The following is a 13,931-nucleotide window of genomic DNA, read 5'->3' on the forward strand; positions in this document are numbered from 1 at the left end:
GGTCTGTCACACTAGTTATATGTGTGTGCTTAGCACTTAGCTTAACTCCTAATTCACAATAGATATAAAATGTTTGATGGGTGGGTGGATGATGGGTGGAAAAGAGCACAATATAAATTGTGAAAAAGCTATTATGTAGTATTCCATGTTAGAAGTATGCTACTCTCCCCCTTCAGGAGAAAATAAAAATAAAAATAAAAATAAAAAAGCCAATGGAATGACTTTCCTATGGCGCATCCAGTGTCAGGAAAATTCTTTTGGTAAGAGGTCTTCCTAATACTAATGCAAATATCAGTCAGGGTCAGAGGAAAGAGAAACCACTTAAAGTATTTATAAAAGAGAGACTTTAATGCAGGGAATCATTTCTACGAGTGATGGAAAAACCAAGAAGCCAAAAGAAGACAGGGAGGCTGTCCAGAAATTAAGAACAGCAGAAAGCCCCCGCCATGCCAGGATGGAGGGGCAGGGAGACGGGCTGCTTCTCAGATAGAAGCTGTCTGCGAGAGCCGGAGATACAGCCACTGCCTTAAACACTGGCAGAGAGAGGGATAAATACTCTGGTTTCTCTCTTCCTTCGCCCTCCAATCTAGTGCTTTCCGTGGGTTGAACCCAGCTGCCAGAGGAGCTTGGAACACTCAACCTGCAGGGGTGTCCTCGCTACCACCCCTGCAATCCTGTGATACTGAGCAGGAAAAGGGTGAAAAGGATCTGAGGGCAACCAGCCCAGGCCTGGCGTAGCACTCAAACCATGCCTTCCTCTTTCTCAAATAAGAGTGGGCCTATCAATTAGGTTGCTTTGGAGGAAATGTTTTTGCTTTGTGAGATCACTGAGTGTCTCCCATAACATCTTATTTATTCCTCATAGAGACCTGGTAAGGTAGCGTCTATAGTCCCTAAACTATATGCAAAGTCACAGAGATTCAGGAAGTTTCGGGGACTTGCTCAAGGCCACACAGCTGCACAGGACAGAGCAGGTTTCGAACCCGGAGCTGTGTATTCCAGTTCTCTGGCGTGTTCCACTAACCTAGATGTTTCTAATGAAAGGCGGTCTCATACAGAATGACATTTCAGGGTCACCAATCTACGCACGTATGTCAGTTAATGTTTGCAAAGGTTGCAGAGTTAAAAGGCTGGATCACGCCTTGCTTTCGTTTTATGACTTTTGGTGATAACTTTTTATGAGACTGATGAATTTATGATCACATAGGGTCAGAAATATCAGTCAACTGGATTATAGGAGCACCTCAGGAAAAACAAAACACAGGTACCATTTATCCTTTTTTAAGAAAAGTTATTTCAATTTCAAATTTTGTTTGAAAATGACCTAGAGTATTCTTCCCATGTTAAAGAGATCAGGGTAAGAGAAGGGACTTATGTAGAGTCTCCTGTAGAGAAGACAGAAAACCAAGAATGTAAGTAAGTGTGTGCCGAGATGACCTGTATCTTCAAATTCCCTCAGCCAGGAATGGTGATCAGAGTCTGCACTGGTACTGGGGCTCCTTTTTCTGAAGCCTCTAATTAGCTAGCTGATTTAAAAATGAAGAAGTGGTGCCAATCTCAAAGAGCGAAAGATCAAATAAGAAATGTCCACAATTACTAGTATCTAGCTGAGTGGGGCCTAAAAGTAGGTAGACGAATCTGAGGCCATTTGGAAATCCTGATACTTGAGAATATCTCTGTGGGTGGCCTGCAACACAGTACCTAAAACTCCCTCTCACTAGAAGCCTGGTGCGTTAAAACCTGGTGTCCAGGACGAAGGCGCAGATCCATTATAATACGGAGAAGGATTTCCCTGCCCAGTATCAGACCAGCATAGTGAATGCACCAGATCTTCTTGTAAAGCATAATTTCCGGCTGGTAAAGAAGGCCCCAGCAGAGGCAGAGGTCCCACCCAGAGCAAGAAAACACAAAGGGGCACCAAGAGATGCCAAAAGGACTACAGAAATGTGCCTGGATGACAGAAGCATGTGAAAATACGATGTGTAAATAACTAATGGTCAACGTCATAATTTTATCTATTCCTCTAGTTGACTGAGTTTTCTCAATTTTGACCATTACAGTAAAGTAAGAGGTATGCGTACATGCTTTATAAATATGTATATTTGCAGAAAAAAATTTCCAGAACTTGAAACTTTTAAACTTAATTCATCTTGCTTAAACAAGTCAATATTATTTAACGCAGATGGCCAGAACGTCTTTGTAATAGAGAACATTCTTAATTGTATTATACTGAAATAAATCGACACTAGACAGTTTATGCTTCTGCTTCAAAATTAGCTTTGTTTTCAAGTTCATAATAGAGCATACATTTGTCAGGTTTTGAAATTTCACTTATTTTTTCAGTTGTTTTCTCTGTGTCAGATGTGTTAGAAGGAGGGGCTACTTCCAACTTTATTTCTCAAAAATATTATGTTTAGAAGTTCTCCACAGGAGTGAGACTATACCCCTTACAGTCACTTGGAAGCGTGTGTGTGTGGGGGGAGGGTGGCGTTTTTGGTTGTCACTATGGGATGGGGTGTCTACTGGTGGTTGAGTGCCAGGGTCCCTAAACTTTCTGCAATGTGGGGACTGTCCTGCACAATGATGGGTTTTCTTATCCTAAATGACAACAGCATCTCCTTAGGGGGAACCTGTGAGGTGTCCTCTTCGGTCAGGCATCTCAAATTTGAATGCTTTCAGCGGCTGGGCCAGGCCAGTAAAAAAAAAAGAAAGAAAGAAAGAAAAAATAATGATTCAGCAGCTCAGAGTTGTGAGAATGTGGTACACACCTAAGGCATATGAATTCAAATGTTCTTGAACACCGTTTTGACCAAACGAACATTTCCTTAAGCAAAGTTCTTGTGGACCTCCAGTTGCTGCTTCTCTTTCACTCTCAATTGCTTTTGGATAATTTTCAAGACAAAAATAAAAGGAGGACTCACTCCACCGTCCTCCCTTGACCCTCTTCTTCCTCCTTCTTTCCTAGACATGTAGTTAACTGTGCCAGAAAAGACAGACAGAAACTACTCTGCCCTCCTCTAAGAGTTCAGTGCCATAAATGCTATAATTAAAATAATAAAACGAGTGGGGGAAAGTCAGACTACTTTTGCCTGTGAGAAATGTAAAACTTTAAACCATAAACTGATGATAGAAGCCTCTAGCGTGTTTTCTCATTTATTCTTCTGGACCTCTTCTGTTTTGCAATTTTACAACAAATCCTTACAAGTTGATAGGCATACTAATGATGGCTACTGGTTTTTGAACACCTACCATGTCCCAACTCTCCATTATGTCCTGTGCATGCATTAGCTTATTTAATCTTCAGAGCTAGGTGCATTCTCTCCATTTTATAAATGAGGACGCTACGAGCTCAGGAGTAGCGAGAAGCAGTGCAGGAATTTGGAACCAGGCCTGTGACCCCAAACTGGTCCTCTTAAGTGCTATATGGCACTGAGGTTTGTCAGTACACGTGAGATTCTATGTGCCTCAGCCATCTTCATCTCTCCATTTACTCACCTTCTTCTACGCCTTCTGAACAGTAGTTCATGGACGAATGCACGTATGTGCCCTGATAAAGAGAGACTCTAAACAGTGATGGTTCATAATCATTTTCCCTCAGCACTGAAACCCAATAGCCCTGCATATGGGAAGTTTTTTCTTAAATTATTTGTACCAAAGTCTGTTCTGACTTGAAGTCAGTTCGCAAAAAATAACCCTTACCTTCAATAGTTGGATACTGTTTGTAGTTTTTTTTTTTTAATCCCATTTAGTGTGAATTTCTATTCATTTAACTGCAGAAATATTAAGGTGTTTGACTTTGGGGTGCTGCTACAGACTCCGGAGGACCATTGCATAAAATATGGTGTATGTACTGTATTGCTTTTCTAAAATTTCCTATCGAAAACCCCATAAAATCTTGAATTAGGGATTACTAATCTGAAGTTTGAAAGAGCTACATTATAATGAATAGATACTGTTAAAACTGTTTATGAGTGGTAGGAAGCAGTGGTGTGTGGGAATTGGTTTGTACTGGTTTGCAGAGAGCTGATTGCTAAAATCTCAGGAATTCTGTGAGCCAGCTGATGTCAGGTTGCTGTTGGGAATATTTATACCACGGAAATTGGCAAATGCTACAAATCAGGGCCTCCCTCCTTCCTATCCCCGCAGCTCGTTGTTACACATTTACCAGCACATCACTGGAACCAGACGAGATAAGAAAGGGGGGAAAAAGTCACACTATGAGCTTGTCCCAGTCTACTTTTCCATGTAAGTTGGAAGATGCCTCGATGGGGCAATCTCAACTTTACAAGTGTTGTGATGAAGACCAAGGTGTAAATTTCCTCCCTCATTTCTCCCCTCACTCCTCTTAAGGAAGACATAAAAAATAGTAGGAGTTAGCTGGTTCACCAAAGGCCACCAGAAATACCGTCCCCCCCGGAACGATGGGCAGGGGCAGAGGTAGTGCAGAGGACCAGCGAATGATGCCACCTATGGTGTTGGCTGGTCACAGGGATTCCTAGGTCCCCTCCCTCCTCATACTCAAACAGCAAGATGTTTAAACTTTATTTGCCATGAGGAGTGTATGGGTTGAAGGAAGGGCACATGGGAGTTTGTTAGTCCCTGAACTAAAACATATTTGGAAGGAAAAGATTCGTAGGCCACAGAAGACTTTGCAGGTTGCTACTTTCAAAGGGAAGTAAGTGATTATCTAGTTCTCTTTTCTTCTATACGTCTTCAGACTTAACTTTACTTCCTGCGAAGAAAGGAATTTTATATTCAAGATCTGAATGCATGTGCTATAGACAGGAATAAAAAGGGAACTGAATCATTGAAGAGAACAAACTGATCATCGGAAAACGGAAAAGCCCATGATTATCCTTATTCATTAACTCCAAAAAAAGGTCTTTGAAACTGTAAATTGGCAGTGCTCTTTCAGACACAAGGTCGTTTTAGAAATAATTATCTAGGGCCATCACTGAAGTCTCTATAACAACTCTTTAGAAACTGCTTGAGACTTGGGATATTCAGTAGAATGCTATTCCTTTTTTTCATTTCCATATATTTCTTGAAGAATTAAAAAGAAAACACCTTATTTCAAGTGAGAACTCTAGAAGAAAAAGTTCCAGTTAAACCAGGATATTAAGGTTGTTTTCTAATCAATTGAAAATAATCTAGAACTGGATTTTCATTTTACATATGTAATAAATTAAAACACGAACTTTGAAATATAGCTCAGTATAGCTCGATCCTATAAGACAAATGCAAAATTTAAAAACTTAAATCCCATGAAGTTCTCAAAAAAAAGAGAAAAATTAGTTTGAATGAAGAACATTGTTATTTGAAAATAAAAGACCTAAAATTGAATAATTGAATAAGAGTTTAATAATGAAAGAAGCAGTCACCAGCAGGTTTATAATGCTCAGTCTTAGAAGAACGGTGTTATGATGTGGGGAGTGAAGATGAATTAAATAATAAAGAAAGAAAGATTTAATTTCTGTTTCATCTCAGGGAGCCCCTTGAAAAGAGGGAATTGAAGTTGATATCATTCGAACCTTATCATTCTAGTTTTCTGAAATTAGCATGATCAACCTTTCTGATTTGCTAAAATACTATGGTAAACTGCATTTTTGTCGTATGCACAATATATAACAAACTAATTTTTTTCTCCAAATTCCTTTTTACTTAACTTAGGAACAATTTTACTTATCGTCTTTAGCAATTAGACTCTACTGACACAGAGTATCCTGGATAAACTTGGGAGTTATTAAGGATAAATGAAATATTTTTAATATATATTAGGTCCATGGTGATATACCCAAAATATTTAGAAACACATTTTGCATCAGCTAAAGACTGTTGGAATCTGTTTCATTTGTGGAAATCATTCTCTTCAGAATAAAAATAAAATCCACCCCCATCGCAATCACATTTGCATACATAGTACTGTGTCTCTGTACAGGTCCATTCTTCTAGACCACCTTTGTTTTTTTCTTTCAGTTTCTGAGCCTTCTTTCCCCTAAAAAACTCAGCTTTATTCATGTTATCAAATCCTTATTTCCATTTGCTTAATTCAGCAAAATCCGATTATATAATATGACCATATTGTATATGAATTCTCAGATGTTCCACTTTTCTTTGAAATTTTGTGATAGAACAAATTAAACCAGAAGCCATGCTTTTTTCTAAATATGCTATCTTAGAAATTATTCTTTTAAAAATTAATTTCTTCGTTTTTATAATTTCCCTTGGCTTATTCACCATAGTTGGACAATTGATTTAGGTAGAGTCAAAAACCGCCTAACAAACATCTGAAAAGAGATGTGGTAGACGATGGAAATCCTGCAGACGACACGGACTCAGCTGCGTGTGTAGATTGGAGTCCTTCGTAAAGCGATTAACTTCAGGCCTGCTCAGCAAGCCAGCTGCAAAGTTACTTTTTCTGTAACTACAGGACTTTGTTTATGAAGGACCCAATTTCATGGTCAGTTTCCAGCAACCAGACACTTTCGTGAGAGTCGATTCCCACATTCCTAGCAAGATGTTTTGAACTCCTATTTCTTTTAGGAAATGTGTCCTTACGCCTTTCAGGAACAGAAGGGGTCTTCTAAAACTATTCAGAGAGAGAGAGAGACAGAGAGAGAGACAGAGAGAGAGAGAAGAGAAGAGAAGGGAGAGAGGAAGGAAGGAGGGAATAAAGAAAGAAAACATTGATGTGGGCTAATTAAATTAAAAAGCATCCCCTGTAATCTTGCAATTAAAAATAAAATACCCAAAGATGAAGAACTACCATCGGTTTCTTCTTTCTAGTCCTTCTACTCTGACTTGAATGCAAGTCGTCATCACACGGTTCCCCAGCTGGATGGGGCATGCCCACTTTCAGGTTCCCACGCACTGTACATGCCACTGTTACCAGCCTCATCTCCATACAATACTATATTTGCATAGCTAACAACACCTAAAAGGCTCCCAAATGATTAAAAACAAAACTAAGCTGCCTGGGTAGGAAGGACTTTGCCAGTGTGACCCAGAAAGTAAGCAGACCCTGAAGACTTCTGAGCAGTGGGGAGACCTGCCCAGAGGCCTGCCACCTGTGTGTTCTCTCTCTCCACACTAACCCCTGGCCACTGCTCTTCCCAAGCTGTGAGGTGTATCATCCCCGCTCCCCATTGCTGTGGTCCTGTTCAGAAAGGAAGCTGTTCCCTGGGCTGTGGCTTGGAGCTGGAGCTCATACTGGAAAACACACCTAATTAAACGTCGGCATTGTTCGGACTTGCACAGCGGTTAAGTGGAAAAAATGTAGCTAGAGTTTAGGATTTTAGCTGAGGAACTCTCTACTTACAGACTTAACTTTGAGACATTGCAAGCTTGATAGGGAATTGGTCTCTGAATTATACTGTTTTATCTCTGATGCAAGAAAATAATTAACCCGTTGTGGATTATCACAGCATATGGACCAGTTAATTACCTACGAAGATCACCAAATTATCCTGTTAGGAAGAGAGTTCCCTTAAAAGAAGGTGATAGATGTGAATCCTCATATAGGTTAGTATTATTTGTTTCACAAATTTCTTAGTAAGAAAGGTTCAAACACTTACTGGCATGTCTGCATAATACATTCAGTTTGTTGGTTATATATTTACTTATATTCATTTTGCTTTAAAAAACTGTATATGAGTCATTCCATTATGTGGATATGTGAATTTTCAATTAATTTTTTGTCTAGTGACTTCATAGTATTACATGTTCAAAGAGTTCCTAAAGGATTATTAAAGAAAGATGCTTGAACCAGGAACACCCCACTCTCGACTTGATATTCAGAGTGCATAGATAAGGTAAGGAACACCTGCCCTCATACAGGAGAGGGCTGGGTGTACCCACTGAAATGCCCATCAGCCACTCCCTGAACAATTTCAGTGGCTCCCTAGTTTAGAATCAAGTTCAAATGTCTTAGCCCAACATTCAAGACCTATTAATCTGGCCCCTATCTGACCACCTTGACTATTATTATTATTATTCCACCCAAACTTTTCAATTAACCAAATCTACCAATCAGTAGTATTCCCATATTGTGATATGTGAACTTCTTTGTTTGGGGCTGCAGTGTGCCTTCCTTTAAGGAGATGTACCATTTCCAAGGAAAAATGTTAGTTGCATGTCTTCTATTAGGTTTTCTTAAACAACTGGGTATAAGTTCCTTATTCAGAATGTCCAGACCACGCATTGTCTGTATCCCTTGCCCCCTAAACTGCAACAAGGACCATTACACTTTACCCAGGATGCACTCGACGTGTGATTATCAACAATGACAGAATAAGACAGGTGAGACATTTAAGTTGCGTAATGGTCAGGCTGGCATGTATGCGATTTTTTGTTTTTAAAAAAACTTCAGCAAACGAAATTTACATAATTGAAGCTAACTATTCATATAACAAAAGAATCCTTTAAAATCTCTCTACTAAGATTTTTTAACAGAAAGCTAACTAGTAGGCAGAAGCATAGGGAACAAATAAGCTTAAACTGGATTAAAAGTAACTTTAGCTTATTACTCACATCCCTCGCCCTAGAGGGAGGCATTCTTCTCTTTGCTATGGATCTTTCTAGAACTTGATGCTGTTCGTCTTCTTTCAATGAGAGATGATGCTGTAAAGCTCTAGCTGCTGTATCTGAAATGCAAATCCAAGAAATCACAGGTTGACAGAATTTTTTAGAACTGGAAAGAAACTTGAAGACTGTCTAGTGCAACCTTTCAAACAATTTTCCAAATAGTTCATGTCAAGAGAATAAAATTTAGAAGGTCAGCTTATTTGTGAATGACTAATATGTGGAGCAGTTTTTATAACTGGCTTCTGCTGTGAGGAGACATAGACCCACTCATGCATGCAACAATGCACACAGCAGCTTCTGGTGTGTGCCTGGGCTAGAGCTGGTGGCCTGGTGGGTGGTAGGGGGCCTTTCTCAGCGGATCTGTGAGTGTGAAGGAGTGAGAAATACCGTCCACACCCGCCCATGAAATGGAGCCTGTGCTTGGGCAGTACAGGGTGCTTTCCAGTCAGGATTGTGAATGGATCGTTTGGAGGTAGGGATGTAACATTTTTACTGGTAAGGCCCTGCACTCATTTCTTGGGCTTGGTGTAGGAATTATGGAGGTAGAAAGACGTGGTCTAGCATTGCCAAAGTGCCCTCCCCAGCTGCCCACTTGGAGGGGCAGTCCTTGTTGCAATGGCCTGCCTACCTAAGAGTAGCTACATTATTTCATTCATTAATTCATCCAATATTTTCCAAGCCCCACGTATGTGCCAGGACCATGCTAGACACAGGGGAGCCAAAGAGATGCTGTTCCAGTACCCATCGAATTGCCATATAATGGAGGACATAGACTTCAACGATTTAATATCCAAATCAGTGTAAATTGCCAATGTGGAAAGCAAAAGCTTTTATGAGGATGTATACAGAGAAATTAACCCAACCTAGAGGTTCAGAGGTGTTGTCCTTAAAACTGCCCTTTGAGCTGGGATCAGAAAAACGAGAAGGAGTTAACATGGCAAAGGGGAAAGGTGAAGCCAGAGAGAACAGCACAGGCAGAGGGAATATTTGCAGCCAGGACAAAGGCCTTGGGGCAGGAGCAGGTAGCTGCTGGGGAAAGGCTTAAGCGAGGAGGGGACGCTACTCAGAGAGGTGTTTGGACGAGACTGCGGGTGCTCCCTCTCACTCACTGGCTGTGGGAGGCAGAACATCTGAGGTCAGAGCACTGAGAGAGAAGGGGAGAGGTGAGGCCAGCAGATTTGTGGCCCAGGGCACGTCACTCGATTTCTCTGAGTTTCTTTTTCTTAATCTCTAGAAAAAGACTGCATTTGGAGGAAAGCCAGGATTGGTTCCTGGTTCTCCTACTTACTTCCCAGGTGACTATTAGAAAAATCACTTAGCTACTTTGCCCTTCAGCTTTTTCATCCAGAGAGGGAGGGTACGTACTCCCGCCCTGTCTGCTTTGCCATGTAGTCGTGAATTAAAAATTAGATCATGAATGGGAAACACTTGGAAAAATCGGAAGCGTGATATTACGAAGGTAGTAAAATAATATGGATAACAACAGTGATAAATAGAGGTTCATTAGCAGAAACGTGAATATTCCTGAAGGTGAAGTCATGAAGAGGGGGGGACACAGATACTAATCCGAGAGCTAATTCTTCTCATCTGTTATGGAAATGATTTAGTTCTTGATTCCACATGAATCTGTTGGTGCTGGTTTTGTGATTAGGCTGGGAGTTGTCTGATCCACTTGGTTGAAGAAAAATGGAGTTGAGTTTGAACCTCAGCTCCTCCACGTAATTGCTGTATTAGTTTTCGATTGCTGCATAACAAATTTCCACAAATTTAGTGGATTAAAACAATGCCCATTTATTATCTCACAATTTCCAGAAGTCAGAAATTTGGCACGGCTTAGCTGGGTTCTCTGCCGAGGGCCTCACGTACCAGGTGTTGGCTAGCTGTGTTCTCAGGTGTTGGAAGAATTTAGTTCCAAGCTCATTCAGATTCTTGGCAGAATTCAGTTTCTCGTGGTTGTAGGACTGAGGCTCTGGTTTCCTTGCTGGCTATTAGCTGAGGGTCATTCTCAGCTCCTAGAGGTATCTCTCTAGTCCCTGTATGTGCCCCCTCCATCCTTCTTCAAGCCGGCAGTGGCACATCGGGCCCTTTCACGGTTCAAATCTCTCTGACTTATTTTTCCAGTAGCAGGCAGAGAAAGCTCTCTGCTTTTAAGAATTTTATGTGATTCAATTAGATTCATGGATAATCTCCTTATTTTAAGGTCAACTGAGCCGTATGATATAACGTGATCGCGGGAGTGATAGCTCATTATATTCAAAGGTTCTGAGGATTAGGACCTGGAATCTTAGGAACTATTTTCAGCATTCTGCCTACCACAGTTTTTCAAAGTGATCCTGATGAGATTGTTACTTAACCTATGTTGGTCTTAGTTTTTTTCAACGGTACAATGGAGTGAAATCGTATCTTGATGCATCACTGTATTAAGTAAAATAACATAGGTATTGTGAACAAAATATGGCAGATATGTAACAAATATGAATGCCCTTTGCCTGGCATCTCACATTCTGTTTTGTACATTGAGAGCCTGGCTAGCTCCTAATGCAAGAGGAAATTTTATATTAAAAAAAAAGAGAGGAATGGGTCCTCTTCCTCACAAGTTTGGTTGTTCTTTCAGAGTTTTATGCTACTGTATTATATAACCAGAATTCGATTTCTCTTAAGTAGCTAAAAACTGATGTAAGCTGCATGTAGGCTTAAATTAAGAACCTGGAAAAGAAAGAAACTTGCCAGAATTCAACTATGGGGTATTTATGTCTGATCTTTAAAAAAAAAGAAAGGAAGAAACACGTTATATCTTGGCAGCAAAAGTAACTTCTTGGTGCGGGTAGTAGGTAAGAGGAAAACAGGAGTTTATATATAATTGCTGGTGTTTAGCTGGTTCTGTAAATTTTATGGGTAAATTCCCTCAAAGCTTACTTGCTTTTAAGACCACAGAACCTGATGAAAGAGAGCATGGTTCTACCCCAACTTCTTTAGTTGTGAAGACATCATAATCCTTGCACTGTGATGCTTCACGCATTCCCTCCATGCAACAGTGCGTTTTTATAGAGCCCCTGTCTTTATTAATATGAATTTCAACAAAAGCGCCAACAGCCTTTAAATCCATCAACTGGCTATAAATCTAAGCAGCTGCGTTATGAGTCACTGAGGGATCAGCACAGTGAATGGGCTTCTGTGCTTCTACCCGGGGGACGGACCACAACCTCCTTGAAATGGTCATTCTCCCCTAAATCAGTAATGTTCAGGTTAGAGGGAAGTCAGACTGTAGCCCTTTGCAAGTCTTCAAAGGCAACGTGGTAGGTGACAGGGAATTCACAGACTTGGACATTGGTATTAGTTGGAGGAGAGTAGCTGCTATTGTGAATTTCGAGTGGCCTTTCATTTGCTACTGTCCATCATTTCTCCAGCAATAGAAAGGAATAAATAATTTCTGCATATTAATATTTGCCTCATAGGAGTATTTTCAGGGTTAATATAATAGCATGAAAAAAATGCTTTGAGTGGAGCGTATTATCTGGTGATGATGCATTTTCTGTGCTCTACTCCAAGGCATAAGCCGTAGATAATGACTAAAGACACAGTCCTGGAGGATGACAGAAAAATAGAAAGATGGTGTTTGCTAGTTCAACTGCACGCAGCCAGGAATCTCCCAATCCACAAATGTTCTTCCTTACTTAATTCAGTAAAGTCCATATTAAATAAAACCTTGGGAAACGGGTATGATGGCTTACAGAACTTTTGGGTCTCCAGAATCCCCTTTCCTTTGTAATACGTTAGGTAGAAAGTCTTTAGACATACTGGTGTTTAAAAATGGTTTTCTTAAAATAATTGAATCTTTTTCTCACTCATACAGGTCTTACAGATCAGGATTACCCTTCTGAATATTAATTCTTATTGTATAATGCAGAGGATGACTGCTCTGAGGGTAGATTGAACTGATGCTCAGGCCTCTTTAAAGAAGTCACTTTAAAAAACACCCTGTATCTCTGAGAGGTTAATTTCTTTTAGTTTGCTGCTTTCTCCATTAATGGAACACTTACAATTAACCTATTTTCCTGAGGTTTATTTAGTATGCGAATGACTGACACCAGCCCTGACATCCTAGTGTCTAGCATTTTTTAATAATTTGAAACAGGACAAAAGTACATACTATGTTCTACAGAATATATAAAGGAACATAGGAGTTGGAAAAAGAAATTTAATAATGGCGACTGTTTATTGAGAGATTTCTATTTTGCTAGGTACTGCTAAGTGCCTTTCTTATATTATTTCATTAAATACCACAAGGGACCCTATGAAAAACATATATCATCATCATCGTCCTCGTCATCATTGTCACCTCCCTTTTACTGATAAAGAAATGGAGCACTAGAAGGTTGGGCATTTTCCCAGGGTCGCCCAGCTAGAAGGTGCTAGGGCGCAAATTTGAATGCAATTCTGTTTGACACTGATGCTATAAATGCTGGTGACATATGCGATGGTATATAATATATGGTCACGTAATGGCCTCCCGGCCAAAGGGAAGCTGTGCTTGAAAGGCAGGCTGAACTGACTGAAAGGCCTTTTCTTTAGAAGAGGAAACCACAGCAGATGGACAAGTGACGTTATACTGAGACCTTTTGGTTGGGTTTGGTTGCGACCCAGGGTGTGGTCTGGGGCCTGTCAACCTCTTGGAGTAGGGGACGAGGGTGCATGGAGATGCCGCAGTCCTTGTAGACATAGGAGAGGGGCTGTCAGGCAGCCACTTGGGGTAAGCTGCTGGAGACAGGGCACTCATTTTTCCCTCAGCCAGGCCTGCAGTGGGATGGGTGGGAGGCTAACGTGGAGGGCAAGAGTAGTTGATGTTTCACTCAGAAAGGAGCTGTGGAATCCCGCAGAGTCTCAGGGTGAGGATGGTGTTCTATGAGGCACCGCAACACCGCCCTACCCCTGCCCTTGCTTTTCTGAAAAGACAGCCAGGATTAGCACAGTGTTTTGCCATTTACGCTTCCTGAGATGCTCCAGAGGTGCCGACTGGCTGTGCTAGTCACTCTGAGGAGTGATAAAGGGAACGTGAATCCTGTTCCCTTCACTCATCAGGTTTATAGCCCCCTGGAGATAACTATTTTAATATAAATCCTGAACACTTCGACATGGAGCTTTAAAAGTGAAGCAAAAATTATAGTCAAGTGTAATTGATACTTTGTAATTTACAAGGCTGGCATAACAGAAAGTTATTTCAGAAGAGTACAATGCTCCTTCTTTTAAAATATATTTTCCCGGGTGTGGTTCCATAGTGTAGTGGTTAGCATGTCTGCTTTACACACAAAAGGCCCTGGCTTTGCGCCCCAATGGAGCAACAGTCCATG

This window comes from Pteropus medius, unplaced genomic scaffold (genome assembly GCF_902729225.1).
Source record: "Pteropus medius unplaced genomic scaffold, Ma_sr-lr_union100, whole genome shotgun sequence".
Classification (NCBI taxonomy): domain Eukaryota; kingdom Metazoa; phylum Chordata; class Mammalia; order Chiroptera; family Pteropodidae; genus Pteropus; species Pteropus medius.